Source organism: Rhyacophila brunnea, unplaced genomic scaffold (assembly GCF_057557595.1).
Source record: "Rhyacophila brunnea isolate RB1 unplaced genomic scaffold, BYU_Rbru_1.0 scaffold_18, whole genome shotgun sequence".
NCBI lineage: Eukaryota > Metazoa > Arthropoda > Insecta > Trichoptera > Rhyacophilidae > Rhyacophila > Rhyacophila brunnea.
The window spans coordinates 27,506,095-27,525,212 of record NW_028232837.1 but is presented as its reverse complement, the minus strand read 5'-3'; the positions used below and the strand labels follow the sequence as shown (position 1 = coordinate 27,525,212).

Here is a 19,118-nt window from a genome sequence, read left to right as displayed (position 1 = left end):
TAGATTGGTTAATTCTATTCTTAATTTGGTTAAATATAAACATACCTATTTATCTACTTAGGTACCTACTTAGTTAAGCTGACTCTATAGATTATAGACTATCCAGGTCTATGGTCAACTGTACAACTGTTCTCCAAGATCTCTATCCTGAAGTTCCTCTTTACAGTCGGTCACACTCAGCCACTTCGTATACTTACCTACATACCACATAGGTACACTACATGATCTCATATCTTAATATTGTGTCATCGTAATCAATTACTATTCTTGTGGGTCCTATTGTATGGCTTGACACTACTCTCTTTGCAGGTTCATTGACATTTACTGAAATAGGTAAAGTGGGTAATTACATAGATATATTTGTTATATTTATTATATTATTATATTATATAAGTAAGTAGGTACCTATGTATCCATTTATCTTATTGGTCAATTACATTTTTTAATAGATCATTTAAAGCAGCTAACATAAATAATATACTTACCGTTATTATAACTAGATAGGTAGGTACTTGTGTTATGCAATTTAATAACCATAATAATTATTAGGTAGGCGCATAGTAGATATTTTACTGTCGTATGCAAATCGTAATATTTGAAGAGAACTCACAAGCTTTCGGCATAATTTTATTAGTGCATCGTAAAAGTCACCATACATAATAATATTCTAAACCACCTGTTACGGATTTGTAGATCAAACAATAAACATTGACGCTAAGCTAACCATTTACTGTTAAGGAGTCATAAACCTAATGATCGAGCCTCCGGTGGTTGGAAATATATATTTCTCCGTGATTTGAGCGAAGGATTGCCTTTGGAAAGCAAGGGGAAACTTGTGATAGTTTAACTGTAACCATACGTGGGCAGAGAAGACATAATATAATTTTATTTAACCCTCAATTATCCAACGCTAATTTTTCAGTTTTGTCAACTTGGTTGATGCAATTTAACTTACAAATACTCTACAGATTATATTTTATTATTATTGGTACCCTACCCATGATATATATTTTTTCTAGATGTCTTTATGAATACCAACGCCTCATTTACTATCTAGGTTCCTTTAAAAATACTTTGGCACGGAAATTATTTTATTTTATACTAATTCAAAGGAAAATCTACTAGCTGAGAAAATTGCTGATTCAAATTCAACTAGGGCATATGAAACAGCCTCGCGAAAAATCTGGAAAATTCTTTATAGACAATTATAATAGACCAAGGCAGTGATAAATATTTATCGTATTCATTGGGAAATGACAACTGCATCCACCAAAATGCGTTTATAATCGCATTGTTTTTAGTTTTTTATGAAATAAATGTCACATAGGATCTGATCTCGTGAACATAATTATGATACAGATTAATATTTAAATACTATTATCCCAGTGTGTACGACTGCAATCGCTGTATCTGAAAGGCATGAATCATTTTTATTTGTCATATTTATTATTTTGATTCTTTGTAGGTATTACTTACAGAAATACCCATAATAATATGCAAGGATATAGGTAGGTAACTAATATTGGTCGAAATATTAGGTATCTACCTAGATAGGTAGCAATAATAGTGGCTAGCATTTAACTCCGCGAGGAATGACTCCAGGACTCGGCCAGAAAAATGGCTTGCATTTTAACGATGTTACTTTAGGACAGTGAGTCAACGCTTCATGTAAAGACCCAAAACTGCTGTGGTCTGCTACATTTCGGGAACATAATATGCTTGGATTGCGTGGAGCAAACACTGAGTGTGCGGTTGTATGACTTTATTAGGAACATGGAGATAATAGAGCGGACCACGAAATCCTTCGTCAAACATAATATATGCGGAAGATGTGACGTTAAACCTGAATCATCCACGTTAGGCGTGTTTAATACTAGCATGCATTTTCTTTAATCCAATTAGATTATGGTGGCTTAAAGGACCATATAAAATAACATTAACATAATGCATCAATAGGAATATGCTCTTCTGCCCAATGAAAGTGGAGAGATTGGGATTCTCGGAGAGGCTGAATTTATTCCAACCAAGAGCCAAGCCACACAAAGTTACAATTTACACGAATCCGCAGTTTGAATCAATTTTGAGATTCCTGTGGTTATGAACTAGGAAAAAGACAATTGAATTTCAAAGTTTTAATATTTAATCAATATAACTTAGGTACAGCCGTAATTAATAACATTGTTTCATTTCGATTCCTTATGCATAACGTAGTCCAATTTTAATGTGATCATCCTCATCCTCACTTCTCTATACCTATATGTCATAAATGACGTAAATACTAGGTATTTACTGTCTATATTTTTTATAAAATTATAAAAAAATATCGTTCTAAACAGTTATATATTTATTACTATTTTATTAAGTTAGGACACTTTTGTGTGACTGAAACAACCATGAAAAACTTCTAATAGCCAGTCACGACAAAATACCCCGGGTTATATTAGGGTTAAGCGAGCATTTTAGTACTACTTGCTACTAAAGCCAGAAGACATTTATGTTCACTAAACAAGTACTAAAAGTCACTACTTAAAAGATTTTATGACACTCGTAAATGTCAGATTGCGCGCGCGGCTCCGACTGTACAGTAGACCCGCTTGTCCCTCGAATTTCACACTGCACCGCGCCGGTCGGAACGCCAGAAATGTATTCGGCGCACCGTATGAGGGGTGTTAATAGAAGCAAACAAAATGGGGCATTTTAAAGTGATTGAGACATAATATGCACGCGTTCAAAATTATGGATATTTTATTTTCACTTTCCCTTTTCCGGGCATTTTACTACATCCGTAATAGGTTGGAATGCGTATACAGGCTGTCTCACATATTATATGCAATACTTTTTTTCCATACATATTGAATACCAATACACAAGAAGCAACATTCCAAAAAATAAATTCCAAATAAAGAATCTATTCAGATAAACGCACAGAACAGATAATAAATAGAATACCGATAAGCTATATTCAATACGCCGCATCTTGATGCAGGGTTTTGAATGCGTGAGTGTCCTACAAAAATAAAGCACGCATTATGCACGTGCAATAGTGTGTGTAATACACCAACATTAAATGAGAGTAAATGCATAAACCGAGAGCAGTTTTCAGTATACGGCGTAAAACGTATTCTTGACACGTGTGTAAGTTTAACCCGGATTCTTCCTTACTCGAGTCGGTTTCCTGCTATCGCCTTACCCGTTATGTATTTCAGTTCCCATTATTTCTGAGTTCTCTGGATAAACGACTACAAATCGTTTGATTTGAATATTCAGAATATTGTGTGCATTTGAAAGGTCAATATAGGCTTTCATCCAGCAGTGGATCGACCTAAAGCATCTGGAATTTTACCTTTATATACTTACTTATTTACTTAAAATTTATTATAATAATATTTTTCTTAAAATAATTCAAATGATAACTTCATATCATCCAGAATGCTAATAAGAGGGTTGGATAATCCATACCTAGTTAGGGAAAGAAGCATTCATCTTTTGTGAATAAGGCGTTCGGTAGAGATAAAACTGGATGCGATATCAGTAATGTAATTAGGTATTCCGATTAAGATTTTTAAAACTTGATTTTTTTTATAAAGTGGAATAGGTTACTCTGGTTTCTATGATTATAATATTATTGCATTATGTAGGTACCTATAGCAAAAATGCATTAGTATCTACCTACCTACGTTATATTATGAATTTAGTAAACTGTTGAAAATCATGCTGTTTTCCTGTATATGTAGGTACCTAGGTATAATATTTAAAAAAAAATTACATCAACCTGTACCTATGTCTAAAACATAAAAAAAATATTACAGCATTGTATGTAAACAAGTCGTTGGATATTTTTGGATGTGACAGGTGGTTACTTTACATTCGTTTTATGAATGGTTAATTTTATTGGTGTGGATGTTGTTTATCTTCTATAGTAATTTTACGGACGTTTTACGACTGTTAAAAGCTACAATTTTAAGCTCACTGGAAGATTATTTTACGATCAAATGATTTTGAGCTACTCACTATGTTCATAAAATAGTTTTAATAATTATACGATAATAATATTTATATCTATATAGTTGTATTTTTTTTTGCACATGGTGTTAATTCTACATATACACCTAGGTACCTACTTATTATAATACTTATAATAGCTATTGCCTATGTAACGTTTTCAATGCAAATAAAAGAACGTCTTCAAATTTTGCACAATGTAGGTATAGCTAAGAAGATATTTATCATAGATATAAATGGTAGATATAGATACGATATGTGTTTTAATTCTTTATAAATATTTAAGTACCTACTAATGTGGAGATGCTATTTTTGTTTCAGGTTGGTTTCACTTGGATTGATTGGATATGCTACTACGACCAATCTGTCGTCGCAAATATAAATGGTGAGAATGATTCAATATTTTGTTCTTATAAATCATAATATATATAAATAATATATTTTGCCAATTTGACTATAAGTATAAGTACCTGTATCCAATGACTATTTTTAAATTTACCTACTCCACAGAAAATTCTCATGCATTGTAATTTACATAGGATACGTCTATAAATTCTGTTAATGATGAATATTAAGCATTAAGAGAATACAAAGGTAGGTATGCAACAGTGGCGAAGGGTGACTTTTTGAAAGAGGTAGGCTAGGTAGGTAGATATATTTGCGGGAAATAAGAAGATAACCCAATATTACTACTGATGAATAGGTACGCTAAAACGATGAAATTTCAAAAGCTTAATTGGTTTGTTATAGGTAATTAGTTCATACAAATAAGCAATTAGTATGAATTACTTATATATTTTCCTAAACATTTATAAACGTAATATACGCTCAACATATATTACCATCATTTATGAAAATATCCATTGTTGTATATATATTATGTTCCATAACAATTTATAATTTAACTCATAAAACTAGACATTTTAAAATACTTCTATATTTAAAACACAGACTTAGGTAGGTACAATATCAGGTATCTAAATTGTCCAATGAATGAACTTATAAATAAATAAAAATCACGAGATAAATTATTTTATATTTTTAACAACAATCAATACATATTTATGTGATTGAATCTCATAGAAATTATTTTTTAAATTATCTTCTTATTAATTATTTTGTATGAATGTGCTCTCGCGACGTAAGCGCCAACAAAACGGCATGTATATTTGTATGCGGGACGCCAGACATTTTGAAATAATGAGAAAAAAACTTCATATTGAAAAACCCGTCGATTCACGCGAAAATAATCCTATAAAATATGTGTAGCAAAGCGCGGTGCGTTCTATTTCGAGAGATGCCATAGATGGTGCTTATTGAAATATGGGAAGAGATCGTAAAATTATGACAATTATACGATAGATGTCTTTGGGCATATTGAATATATTATTATTTGTGATTATATAAATATGTCAACATGAAAATAAAAAATATTTTTCTTAAGAAGGTAGGCTTTAAATAATCGCCTAGTATGGAGTCTTCGCCACTGGTATGCAAGTAATGCAATGTACCCAACTCTTATTATTTACTTATATAGGTACAACTACGTAGTTGAACTACATAATTACCTATTTGTTTTATTCTAAATTTTCGTAATCTCTAATTTTTAGTCAGATTGCTACCCAATATGAAAATAGAAATAATTGCCATTTAGATTCTACCATTGGCTGACTGCATTTTTATTTATTTACTATTGTCTAATTTATAACGCTTAGTTAGGTAGTTATAAGTTGCTAATGAGTAAAATCACCATGGTGTAGTCTAAAATATTAGTTTGACAATATCGCAATCGTTAATTACCTAACTATCTATTGAAATTTGTATAGGTACCTACCTGTCCTACCTATATGATAATTGAATTTCAAACCGACTAGTAGGTTACCTACCGATGTAGGTATTTACTTTCGTCAGTGTATTAAGTAGGTGCCTACACGTATTGAACGTTGTTTCGAAATAAATAGTTAAAAGAAAGTTTTCAATCGTGACAAAATGTACCAGGCCCTTCTTTTCTTGTGGTCTACTTTTTGACCTTTTTGTCAAAATATTTGTTAGCTTCGTAAGATAAAAATAATATTATTTAATTACTTACTGGAAAATAATTGATTTTAGTGCAAAATAAAATGCTATAAAACTTAAAATACCGAGTTATCTGCCTGATAATATGATATTATTAAAATCAGAATGCCAATCACTGTGAAATCCAGGTGTGAAATAGTTGGCAACTACGTATCAAGGTAAACTGTCCTCAGCGGATTTACATACGTCGATCAATTCAAGTCGTGAATCTCAGATATGGAATTATCTGTCGCCCAACAACATTCTCGGTAAAATTTTCACACAGTTTCATGTTCAAAGTACAGAAATAAACAAGATTCTCTAATAAACACATAGTGTCAATAAAAGTCAACGCGAATCCATACAGATGTCGTGGAAACGTACGCAAGGCGCTACTCAGAGGTTCCACAGTTTTCTTTACAGAAAAGCTACGAATACTAGTGCTATACATCAGTAGGTAGATACCTAAGTATATTTAAAAAAATCAATGCGTATGTAAATATTGGAACCTCTCAATAAAATGTTTCAATAATAAATGACCATTTTCGCTTCCTAAAATAAGTATACTTAACAGGATTGTAATGACAGACTTTTTACGAGGAATGGTTGTCAGCTATTTGCTTAACCCAATAATCTGTTTATATACTGTATGTATGTATACATGCTCCTATATATAGTGAAAAGCAGAAAACACAGAATTAATGGGAACTTAAATACATAACGGGTATAGAGTAATGTAACAGGCAACCGATCTCGAGTTGGCTTCTGTGGTAATTCTGAGCTTGTCCTTCGTTCTGACAACACTGTTCTTGGTTTATGCACTAACGCTCATTCAATATAGGTGTATTTGAATGTTGCAACACACATTATTGCACGTCATTTTTGACATTTTATTTACGTAGGACACTCACACATTAAAAACCTTGCTTCAAAATTTAATGTATTAGGGTACCTTTAGCATAGCCTATCTGAATTCTATTTATTAATCTGTTCTGTGGTAAAAATGTATTTCCATGAACTGAAATCATTGATTTAGCATGGAACACTGTTCAAAGTCACACGGGGTTACAGTCTATGGACGGCCTCGTAGTTTGGTTAGGTAGGTACATACTTTACAGCTCATGATAGTTAACTTCACTAGACTTATCTTGCAAAATCAGTCATTAAGGTAGTCTTGTGATAAATGCCTTTTCTTCTTTTCTTTTGCCATATCCGCCCCTTAATTGGAGCATATGGACACCACGCGGCGCCTCCAAGAATCCCTGTCGCTCGCCAGTCTTCTTGCTTCGTTCCAAGTCAAACCAGCATCCCGTAGCTCCGCCATATACACTCTGTAGATTGTATTTAGCGGCCTTCCAGGACGCCGAAATCCGGTCGGCTTGAAGAACAGGCAAGCCAGGTTGAAGTTCTCTTTTGGCATCCACAGCACGTGGCCGAGCCAGGTACAACATCGCCTCTTCACTTTCAGCGTGATGAGAGGCTGCTTGGTGCGTTCTCTTATCTCCTCGTTGCTCCTAAAGTCATACCACCGCATACCCAGTATTCGTCGCAAACATCTGTTTTCGAAGGTCAGTATACGGTTGCTCTGAGCCTTCGTAAGGTGCCATGATTCGCTACCGTAAAGCAGCACCGTCAGAATGCAAGCGTCGAATAGGCGGCATTTGGTTTTGACCGAGTACAATCGTGAGTCCCAGACATTCCGCATCGAGTTGATTGTTGCTCCAGCCATTCCCATTCGGATAGCGAGTTCTTTCTGCAAAATGCCATCTCCCGTGATGTGTACCCCCAGGTACTTGAAGCTGTCGACGCTCTCGATGTTTTGTCCGTCGCTAATCAGAGGGAAATCTGGATCAGGACAGATGCTATTAAATATGATAAATGCCAGTTGCCACAAAATAATTGAATCACAAATTTCATAGACATAGTGTTACATTTCGATTTTTTTTCGACTATGTCCGATCCTAATAGGATCATATGGGCCTCCACAGAGTAGAGGTTTGTATTAACAGATTTTTTTACGAGAAATGGATGTCAGCCACTTGACGATTACTTAGAATAAAAACATATCAACGTATTGTAGAAGGATATAAAAAGTATCATCTTCTTTTTATGACGCCAAATTCTATTGAAGATTTGTAACTCTTTTCAGTGACCTACGCTCTCTGATCCTTTATCTTTAATTGTGTCTATTTTTGACATAATAGGAAATCTTCGACAATAAATATTTAAACTCAATCAAATTAGGTGAGTAGACCAAAGACAGTTTATAAAATAGTAGATAATAGTTTCAGGTATTTTATTGGCTCGTGTTCAAATATCCCGCGTCGAGAAGAATAAATACCTACTACTTATTTTAGCAAATGGTTTGCTACAATGTTGCAAAGAAAATGTCTCCAGCTTAGAAGTCTAATCGATAGAATGCCACAAATGTTTTTATAGACATCAGAATAGGTTCTATTCTGATATATTTCAGCAGAATGTCCTACATAGGTAGATACCTACTTACCATTTACTACTCAACTGGAAGACGTAGTGCTGAATCAATGATCAATTAGGTATACCATCGTTTACCCAGTTAATAGTAATACCAATTCTTCAATATCTTCTTTGTTATATAAATTAATATTAAGGTTTTTTATACCTTTCTACTTCTACCACACTATGGCTATTATATAACTAGTCAATGTATTGTATAGTATTTATTTAAAAAAATATATTGAGTAAGCAAATTAATAATTTAAAATGTTAACAGCGTGATAGTTAGATGAAAGAAGGGCATGTATGTTTGCAAAAAATACTCGTTTTAGAAATTATCGAAAGGAAAATAGTTATGTACGTTAACATCAGGTAACATTAACATAATATGGTTGCCTTGTGGGTGAAGTTGTAACAAGTTTTAATTCTCGATAAATATGGATACACTTAAACGCATTATTGTTAATGTCAATAGTTACGTCTATATCATACCTGGTACCTATGTATTAAATTTATGTTACCTAGGTAAACAAAACACGCATTCAATAGGTATTGGTAATATTTGAAGACACGTGCGCTTTGTGATTCTTGGGTTTTATGGCTGGCCATTATAAAGTAGTAAGTTGAACATGGATTCAAAGTCTAGCTAATTCTATCTTTTAAATATGTACCGTGGTTAAAATAAAGGCGTCGAAGAAATTTCTTCTGGACGCGCTCTAAGGTGTAGAAACTGGGTGTAGGATGTATCAATAGTCTAATGCCAGGTCCACACTGGCAACCTCGTTAGATTTTATGATAATTATCGTAAAATTTAATAGGGGCATAGGGGTGTAGGTATACATATACCTGATACACTAACTATGGTAAATAAAACATACTTATTCTTAAAATTTCTTACGGTAGGTAGGTACCCATCTGGCATTTATTTATAGAGGGAATGGGACAACTGGACACCAGGACAATTGGACGCCGCACTGTTGTAGACACGTAAATAGAACGTAGACGATGAATCATAATCAGTTTCTATCTACGAGAATTACTATGCCTAAGGCTTTATTTAAAAATAAATGTTTTTTCGTTGGAACTTAAACATATGCACGATTAAATCATTATTTACGTGTGCATATTTAAACTCTCACCAACTATTCAATCATAATATAATAAGTTAAATATAAATAATATTAAAATATATATTTTTTAAAGTACGTATAAGTACCTAACGTCTATTTATTTTCGAATTGCGTGGCGTCCAGTTGTCCCGGCGCCAAATCGTCCTAGACCCGATATAGATGTTATACAACTAGTAAGTAATAATTAACTACTTAACGTAAAAATATATAAGTACCTACCTACGTATAATATAATAAATGACCAGATACTATGTATGTATTATTTATGTATCTAGGTATTATACCTAGTAGTTTACAAGAACGTTCGACTAACTAATTTTATGACTTTTCTACAAAAGCTTACATAAGTATAGATAGATACTTCATTAATACGAAAGATATTTACCCAATTTTCAAGATTTTTAACACGTAACAGTTAAGCTGGTTAGCAGATTATGTAAAATGTTAAGGGTGAATAAAAATAATATGTTGGTTTTTTAACGGTTTCACAGCCATATAATAATATATTATTATAATATTATATGCTTTAGTATGGGCAGTTAATATGAAAGGCTTAGATTTTAATAAATGACGGATTCAGGAAGGTTTATGCCTATATATATTTAATTCGGAAAAACTCACAGTACATTTAGTTCTTGAGTTAAATAGTGTTCTTAATTAAGGTTTTATATCGTAGATGTATTTTGAAAATGTGTGCTCTGAACGATGGCTCGCAATTACAAGAGAGTAAAATATACGTAGAGGTAAACCATTTTACAGTGGCACCGTAGATTATTATAACCGACCGCTATACCAAAAGTAACTTCAAGTCTTGATTTGGTTGCAGGTATTAGGTATTAGGACTAAATATAATACTTATATATAGATAGTCGTTCTTCTCACACTTCACGTGGCCAACTTGTGTCCTAATATATTAATATAACAACATTTTCTGTGTAAACTTTTCAAAACATAACTAAATCGAAAATCACATTGAGCATGCAGGCTGTGAACAAGAACAGTGTGTAATTCACCTTATAGGGAAAGAAACGGTGGCGAAAGCCGACGTGCGAGCCATATTATGCTATTCGATATCAAAATGAAACTTTAGAGGAGAGGATGCGGCAAGAAGCAGCGCCTAGCTTTGGTATTGATTTAAGATAGGCATTGGATAACAGCGCCTAAATGTAGAATAACAAAAACAATGAATGGAAATTGTAATGTGTAGTTTTGAAGCTATTCGATAGCACCTACCAAGTAGGTACTTACTGAGTGTGGTGCTTCCGTTGACTTTTCTCATGTTAGCAATATGTAAGTAGGTACGTATAGGTAGGTACCTTTATCAATATCTATATTGGTTTTAAATAAATTGCATACTTATTATCTATCTACCAATTTACGTATGTAGGTATTACGAGATATAATCTATATGGGTAACTACATTAATTATCACTGGTTCACATAAAAAATATGTATCTACCTACTACATGGAAAGGTGAGCAATGATATCCACTATAACATTTTTGGCATTATATTTAATTCCGTATATAGTTACATACTTATGTTATTATTCATTTAAATAAAACACACATTTTTTATCGTATTGACTGCACTTTTATTAAGTATAACTGGACTGATTTTGTTCACCTCAGAGGGACATTTTAACTAAAAGAATATAGGACAACATTTAAATAGCCTATCAAACAATATTATGTCAATCGCATTTAGTAATTAAAATGAATATATTATTATGTAATATTTAATTTTGGTATATACCTACGTCCATTGCCTAGGTTGGCTAATTATCAAAAATGATGCCGTACCTATTCAAATTAAAATTACGAGAAAATGGAAAATTTCTCAAATATTCTGTATCTTATAGGTATGTATTATTAGATTTAGGACATTATATAATTATGTGGATAGGTACTATACGTAGTTAGGTATATAGGTAATTTTTAAAATATTTTTTTTTCCATTGTTGAAAATATAAATGAAATTAAAAGTATAAACTATAAACCCATCTTCAAAACGATTCTTAAAAAACTTTATAATAAAATTGTTATCTTATGATCATTCTGAAGATAAATTTATGTCCCTGAACAGCTGTCACCACACACAACGCAAATAACGTTGAAATACCATAAATTTTAAAATCATTGTAATAATTTTCACAAACGGAAATTTATTTTTTCTTTTCACTAATTGCAAAAAATGAAATAATTCGTTACAAAATAATTAGAGCAGATGTAAGAAAATTATCGGTAGATAGGTTCTTTTCATACAAACTACTTTCAATAATAATTAATCTGACAGAGCTATACCTACGTACTATTGAGTAAGTATATTATTTCTATACTTATGTAGTAGGTAGGTACTTATTTAGTAAATAAATTCCTTACCGAATCTCTTCGTCGTTATACTTGCTGTAAACTAAAGAGAAGCTGATTCCGATAGCATCTTCCACACGTGTTCAAACGTACTCCACTACTCCAACACAGATTCTGTCGTCAATTTAAACCAGTGCAAACAAACTTACAATCTACATACATACTTCGTTTCGTATATAATACATATAATACGTATTATGTAGGTACCTACCTACTGTGGAGTGGTAAATTACCAACATAATCGACCACCACCATACTTACGTTTAGATAGCTACCTCAGTGGTGAGTGGTGGAGGTAGGCTGTCAAGATTCGACATACATAGTGTACACTTTTTTAGTCATACCTACCTACTTATTTGTTTTCGTTGAATTACGAATAAAGTATAAAGTATAAAAGTTCATATTACAGCTGATGTCTGTTATTTTTTTTAAATTCATTAAGCTCTGCCTAACCAAACCACAATCGATAAAAAATATTCTTCTATCTATAAAATATCTAAAATTATATATATTTTAAATTGCATAAGTTTAAATATTTTGTAGATAAACGAATTTTTTTTTACTGTTATCTTCTATGGCTTGGATTAGGCGGTTAGTAACGGTGAGTGCTTATGAGCAGGTATTGAAAAGGCCAATAGTTAAAGTTTGTCGCAATTAAGCATGGCAGTCGTAGCATAGTGGTAATGCATAGGGCGCGATTCCCAAGATACGCAGGTTCGATTCCTGTCGGCTGTCTTAGTTTTTCGAGAAAGATTTTTTCTATTGGCTATATTTTCTCATGAGTATTTTCAGAATTATGTATGTTCAATAATTAGAATGGGACATTCTTAAATCTTGTGAGTTATTCGTTGAATAAAAGAAATAGTTAATTAAAAACACTCTTGATTTGAAACTGCGACCCACACCTTTATAAGCCGATACGTTGCCGTTCGGCCATTGTGGATGCCTTATAGTGAGGAATACTAAGGAAATTATTAAAAAATATTCATATGTATATGTGTGTACATACTACATAGGTACCTACTGATAAATTAAATGTATTATAAATAAATAAAAACCTACAGGTGTATTATTTTGTTATTAGGGACTAAATAACTTTCCTTTCTGAGGTATGAAATTGCCATGTTAACTTGAGCCACTTAGTGCGGCTAAAAAACTAAAAAATGGCGCTAATTCACCTACCGCCGCGCCCGCCATCTCGCAGATCTGTCAGGAGCATCCTTTACAAAAAATGCAGACATATTTCGCAGGGAATAATAAGACATGGTCCGCAATTGTTCACGTCAATATTTTTTATTACAGGTAAGTCAACTTTGCCGTTTTCATAAAAAGTAGCTTTTTTCGTGATAACTCAAAGTTGGCAGATACCCAGGTGCTTTTTTTTTATCAAAATAGCCTCTACTATGTACCTATATGCTCATATGCTCAGCTTATGATCAAAACTTTTTATAATAAAGCTAGAATAATAAGTATCATACCAGATTTACTTGACAATCACGCAAAAGATCGCTTTTAACTTATATCTAATAAATTAAATGAATGTTTTCTTACTTGCATTAATTTTTAATTTTATGAATTATTTTATTACTTGTAAAATACGAAATTCTTCTTCAATATTCGTGTGAAATCAATGTTAATTAATAATTATGGCATATTTACTAGTTTACTATTTTTCAGTTACATAACTTATTTTCTTACCCTTACCCTTTCTGGCATATTTTTTGAATGACAGTTGTCAATTGAATATTGTTTAATATTTGATATCAATATTACACAAGTTTTTCTATTTCTTGAAGACATAATCTTTTTCAATGACTTTTTTATATCTTTGCTCTTTCATAATTGAATGCAATTAGACTATGTTAAAAAAGATAAGAACTTATTTTATGATTTCAAAATAATCTCCACAATATTTAAAAAAAAATCTCGTATATTTTCAGTACCTACCTATGTTATTTTGGTAACGTCGTGTTATGTAGTCATGGAAACGAAGTATACAAACATTCATTGTGTGATTATTTCTTAACGTTAGGTAGTTGTGTTGGTTTCATTTCCTAGATTTAAGTATTACAATTTTAATACAGATATTTATGTACTTACTTACATAGATATTAATGCATTATTTTTATAAATTGTCATCGTAATTAGGAATAGTGCATGTTAAGTTTCTAGGTGTGACATTTTTTCTTCTATTGTCCATAAAGGCATATGTACCTACTTACGTGTCAACATGCCACCTTATTCATATAAATGAAAGTTACATATTATTACTTATTGTTTATATGATCAAGTATTAATATACTAGGGCACTAGGCGAAAGATTCAGTTTATATGCATACAGACTTATAAATTTAAATAAATAACGAATAAAAATGGCTTTTCAACCCCTGAATAACGCAATCTACCTAATTTAAGATTGGCGCGGTGCTTTGTATCCAAAATATCTGTCTACAAAGCCATTGTGTTAAGGAAAAATAATTTAAATGCCCAAAATAAATTGTTTAAGTTTTTTCAGGCCCACTTAAATGACAAAGTTATAATTCAGGTTTTTTACCACAATCATTCATTACTATCCAACAAATTTTCAACGAGCTTCGACGGAAGACGAAACAAGACAAGAAATATATTGTTATTCTGTTCATTCTTAAAACTGGGGTTTTTTTTATAATCTTATGCAATTGGATTCATTTATTTTCATTTGACCAACGAATTTGAACTTTTGAAAAGACTGAGAATTTATTTATTATTTATGCAAGTGATATTTTGATTAAAAAAATCTACAGGACGTTGGTAGGTAGGTACATATAATGTGTTACTCCTTTATTGAAATTTGTCGATATATCTTCCTACATAGGTACCTACACAATTTATAAGTATGAATAGGATTTCATCTCATTTCTGTGCCAAACTGAATAGCTATACAAAGTGGCCGAAGAAAAATATTCACCATGTGACCATAACGAGGCAGAACGGTGTTTCTCGATCATCTTCTCTCACGCACCTATAAGTGCAACCCATTTGATATGCGTTCGCCATTTATTCGCCATCCTGTAAATAATAAAAGTTTATTGGCAATGTAAATAGGGATGCATTGGTCTTACATGAGAAATAACTAGTAATATATAAAATTAAACTTAAGTCTTATGTATTTCCTAAAGGTAGGTATATTTTATTAGAAATATTCTATTTACGTAAATTCGTAATAATAAAAAATGTGATGGATTATCACCGAAATTATCTTTTTAATAAATTTATTATAGCTGTTTGATTCGTTTTCTAGATAGGTTTGTTACTTTGTTATATGTATAAGTACAAACATTATTGTGAACTTATATCTAAGGCGTAAAACCCAATTAACGCAGCGAGTGGGACACTCGCGCAAAATTTCACAAGTGGCGCGTAAATCATCGAAAATACAACGTAATCAAATACGCCAGAGCACACTGGATTTGACGACGCATTGTGCTCGCCCGCCCCATGATTCACCATTGTACGAAAATACAACGTAGCCCATTCATTGAACACGGCAAGCAAAATCACGCTTCTGGAAGCGTCGTCGATAGACGGGCGAGTAAGCATTAATTAATAACAGTGAACTCATTGTTTAGTTGCTGCGTGTCCGATATTTCGCTGGTAGAATGATGTCATCGTGAATATTAATTACAAGCCCCGAGAAATTTAATAATATTTTTATTGCTTGGTTATGAGAGACGCTGATAATAATAATTATTTTGTGCTTCTTGTGCCCCTTATTACATAGGTGAAGGGTAATGCGCGGGTGGGATGGGGCCTACTTCGTAGTGAGCGCACCGAGCGCCGCTTTGGTGGGCTTTATGCCTAAGGCATAAAGCCCATTGACGCACCGAGTGGGGCACTCGCGCAAAATTTCTACAAGTGGCGCGTAAATCGTCGAAAATACAACGTAATCAAATACGCCAGCTCACGTTGGATTTGACGACGCCTTGTGCCTGCGTGCCGCATGAGTCACCGTTTTTCGCTTCTCAGCGATACGATTTAACGAAAATACAATGGAGTCCATTCATTGAACACAGCAAGCAAAATCACGCTCCTCGAAGCGTCGTCGATAAGACGGGCGAGAAGCCATTATTAAGAACAGTGTACGCTTTGTTTAGTTATTGCGTGTCCGATATTTAATTACAAGCTCCGAGAAATAATATCATATTTTTATTGCTTTGTTATGAGAGACGCTGTAATAATAATTATTTTGTGCTTCTTGGGCCCCTTATTACATAGGTGAAGGGTAATGCGCGGCAAGAGGCGTATGAATATGGTTATGAATATACGCTTCTTACGCCGACTGCGCCCGCTCGTCCGTCTTGATGGGCTTTATGCCTAAATGTGCGGCCACACCGGCAACAAGTCGCGCGACAACTCGTTAAATTTTACGATAATTATCATAATTGCTTAAGAAATTTTACGATAATTATCATGCTTATCGTAAAATTTAACGAGTTGTCGCGCGATTTGTTTTCGGTGTGGACCCGGCATAAGGCTGCAGACATACGGCATTACAGTAGACGTGCGTCAACGCAGGTGTTATTTGATTCCAATTGCGTCCGATTAGAATTACCAGTTAGATGGGTTATATCTAATTGGTGATTCTAATCGGATGTAATTGGAATCAAATAAAACCTGCGTCGACGCAGCACGTCAACTGCAATGCCGTGTGTCTGCAGCCTAAGCAGTGTTTTTACTCAAATAATTAATTCCAAAATGTAAGATCTATACTTTAAAGGTACATAGCTATCAAAGCAACTATGATTATGTAAGTTAGCTATGGTAACTAAGTAACTATATTATAGATAGGGACCAGTAGTAAAGGGTGGAGGTAGGCTGTTAAGATTCTACATAAATAGTGAATACTAAACTTTGTCAGTGAAACCTATGTATTTATTTTCGTTGTAGTAAGATTACAATGTGTGAATTACTGTAAATAGTGTGTGTTAATTTTAGAAATTCAATGAACCATGCCTAGTCCAAGCCATTGTAGGTATATAATAGTATTGTTTATAAAATATTAAAACATTCAGAAATAGTTATAATTTTTATAGATTTCATCACCTTGGTACAGTTCAGCTCTGGGATGTTGACATCGGAAAGGTTTGGTGTCAGACAGGGTCGATTGTCCAGTAGATTACCTACTAAAGGCAGGGGGTTTCAACGGCAAGAGATGTCACACTGCTCGAATCTGAAATACAATCTTAGTGAGTGTGTGAAAATAATAATATCGAAGTGCGAAATAAACTTGAAGAAAGGACATTATAAAAATATTTATTCAATAGTTAAAACTGCTTCAACTGTTGCAATAAATCACAAATCGAAATTAGTACATTATCTCCACTCTGTAGGTAAGGCCCAAAAAGTTCTAACCGGACCTAGAAGAATCTAGTAAGACATATTTGAATCTATTAGGAAACCTACAATGTCCAAAATCCCATAAAGCGTTTGTAGATTTGTATTTAAAAAAAAATAGAGATTTTTAAAAAGTACCTAATGTAGCGGCTTATAATATCATGGGTCCCAGGTTCGAATCCTGGGTCTGGAAAATACAGATATTGTTTTTCAATTTGTGTTTGGGTTGGAGTATGGCCCAAATAGGTTGAGCAAAGTGGCAAAATCCATTTCTCGTCAAAACAAAAACGTGTTGATACAAACCTCCACTCTGTAGCCGTAGCGCATATTATGATCTTATTAGGATCGGACATGGCCAAATAAAGATGTAGGTAGGTATATGTTTCATAACTTTGCACCCCGGCTCTAGGATGAAAATGATTGTAGGTACCTAACTACTATATTCTAAAAATATATTTTTTACATATTATAATATTTCAATGCAAATGAATATCATTTGATCTAACTTTATGCGAATATATCTGAATAGCGGATAATTATCGGAAAAGGTGATCTGAGTGCAAAAGGTATATGGTGACCTTTAACGATCGTGTATAGGTAGGATCTACTTATAAGTATATTGTATATTATGTATACGGTAGATAACTGCCCATCTAACCGTTTTAACCAAGACTACATAAACACATAAACCCCGAAGATACGAAAGAACAATTCTGTCAAATATATGAATATTTACAAATATCTGCAGAGCTATTCTAAATTGTTAACTCGGTAACACGTTTCCTATATTTTTATTGCACCAAAATAACACGGATATCACTTGAAGCAATTCCATAAATACCTAAGGCGGTTAGCTAGAATAATTTGTTAGCACAGTTAACACGTCTTACTTGATTCAAATGCACCTAATTAGAATCTCCGATCGGATAAAAAGTCCAATTGGAGATTCTAACTGAATGCATTTAGAATTTAGTGAGACGTGTTAATTGTGTTACTCAGCTACATTTGACAGGTTGCGGTTAACGCGGTTATGGCTGGCCTTGTTAAAAATATAACGCTAACTTCCCGGGATAATTAACTACATAATACATAGTTGTAAGTATATAAATAATCTTCCAATTAAATTTAAATCATGATTTCACCAGTTCAACACGTTGCTACATATTATAAGTTGGTATGTACTTATAATAAATTCTCACAGCTGCGCTTTTGTGGACTGTAATTTGGGATGATTGTGAATATGAATACTGGGGGAGGGTGGTTTAAACGGGATTCGATCTAGGCACTACCCTTGATGTTGTTTGGCGTTATGGCTGGAGCAGGTCCCGTATCATGCACTAACGCACTAGTAGGAAATTGGTTCTGGTTATCACTCGCACGCTATACACTTGTAAATATGAATGATAATGGCAAGTTTGTATAAGACACAATGTGCCGCTACAACTTTAGATTAATAAAGCTTGAGCATAACTATTTGCACAAGCAACGAGTGGTCCACTTTTCAGCTGTCAAAATCAGATCCCAGATTGCTTGTCATATTGATTCGCCCTTTCTCGTTTCAAATTGAATTATAAAAAATTCTCAAATTTTATATATTAACTATCAGTGTTATTAATAAATAATATACATTCCTGTTATTCATCAGCACTGTCAAAGTCAGACTAGTCCTTCACACAAAAACCGGTGGTTATATCGATTTCTAAAAAATATATAG

At 33.1% G+C, this 19,118-nt stretch overlaps 1 protein-coding gene across 2 annotated transcripts in view; it reads left to right on the top strand.

Moving 5' to 3' along the window:
• The window catches only part of LOC147073402 (homeotic protein antennapedia-like), a 563,252-nt gene that overhangs the window by 239,225 nt on the left and 304,909 nt on the right, over positions 1–19,118 (top strand). For both annotated transcript variants that reach the window (XM_085945488.1, XM_085945489.1), the window contains exon 2: positions 4,324–4,387. The gene's annotated coding sequence lies outside the window, so the exon portion shown is untranslated. The remainder of the gene's footprint in view (positions 1–4,323; positions 4,388–19,118) is intronic.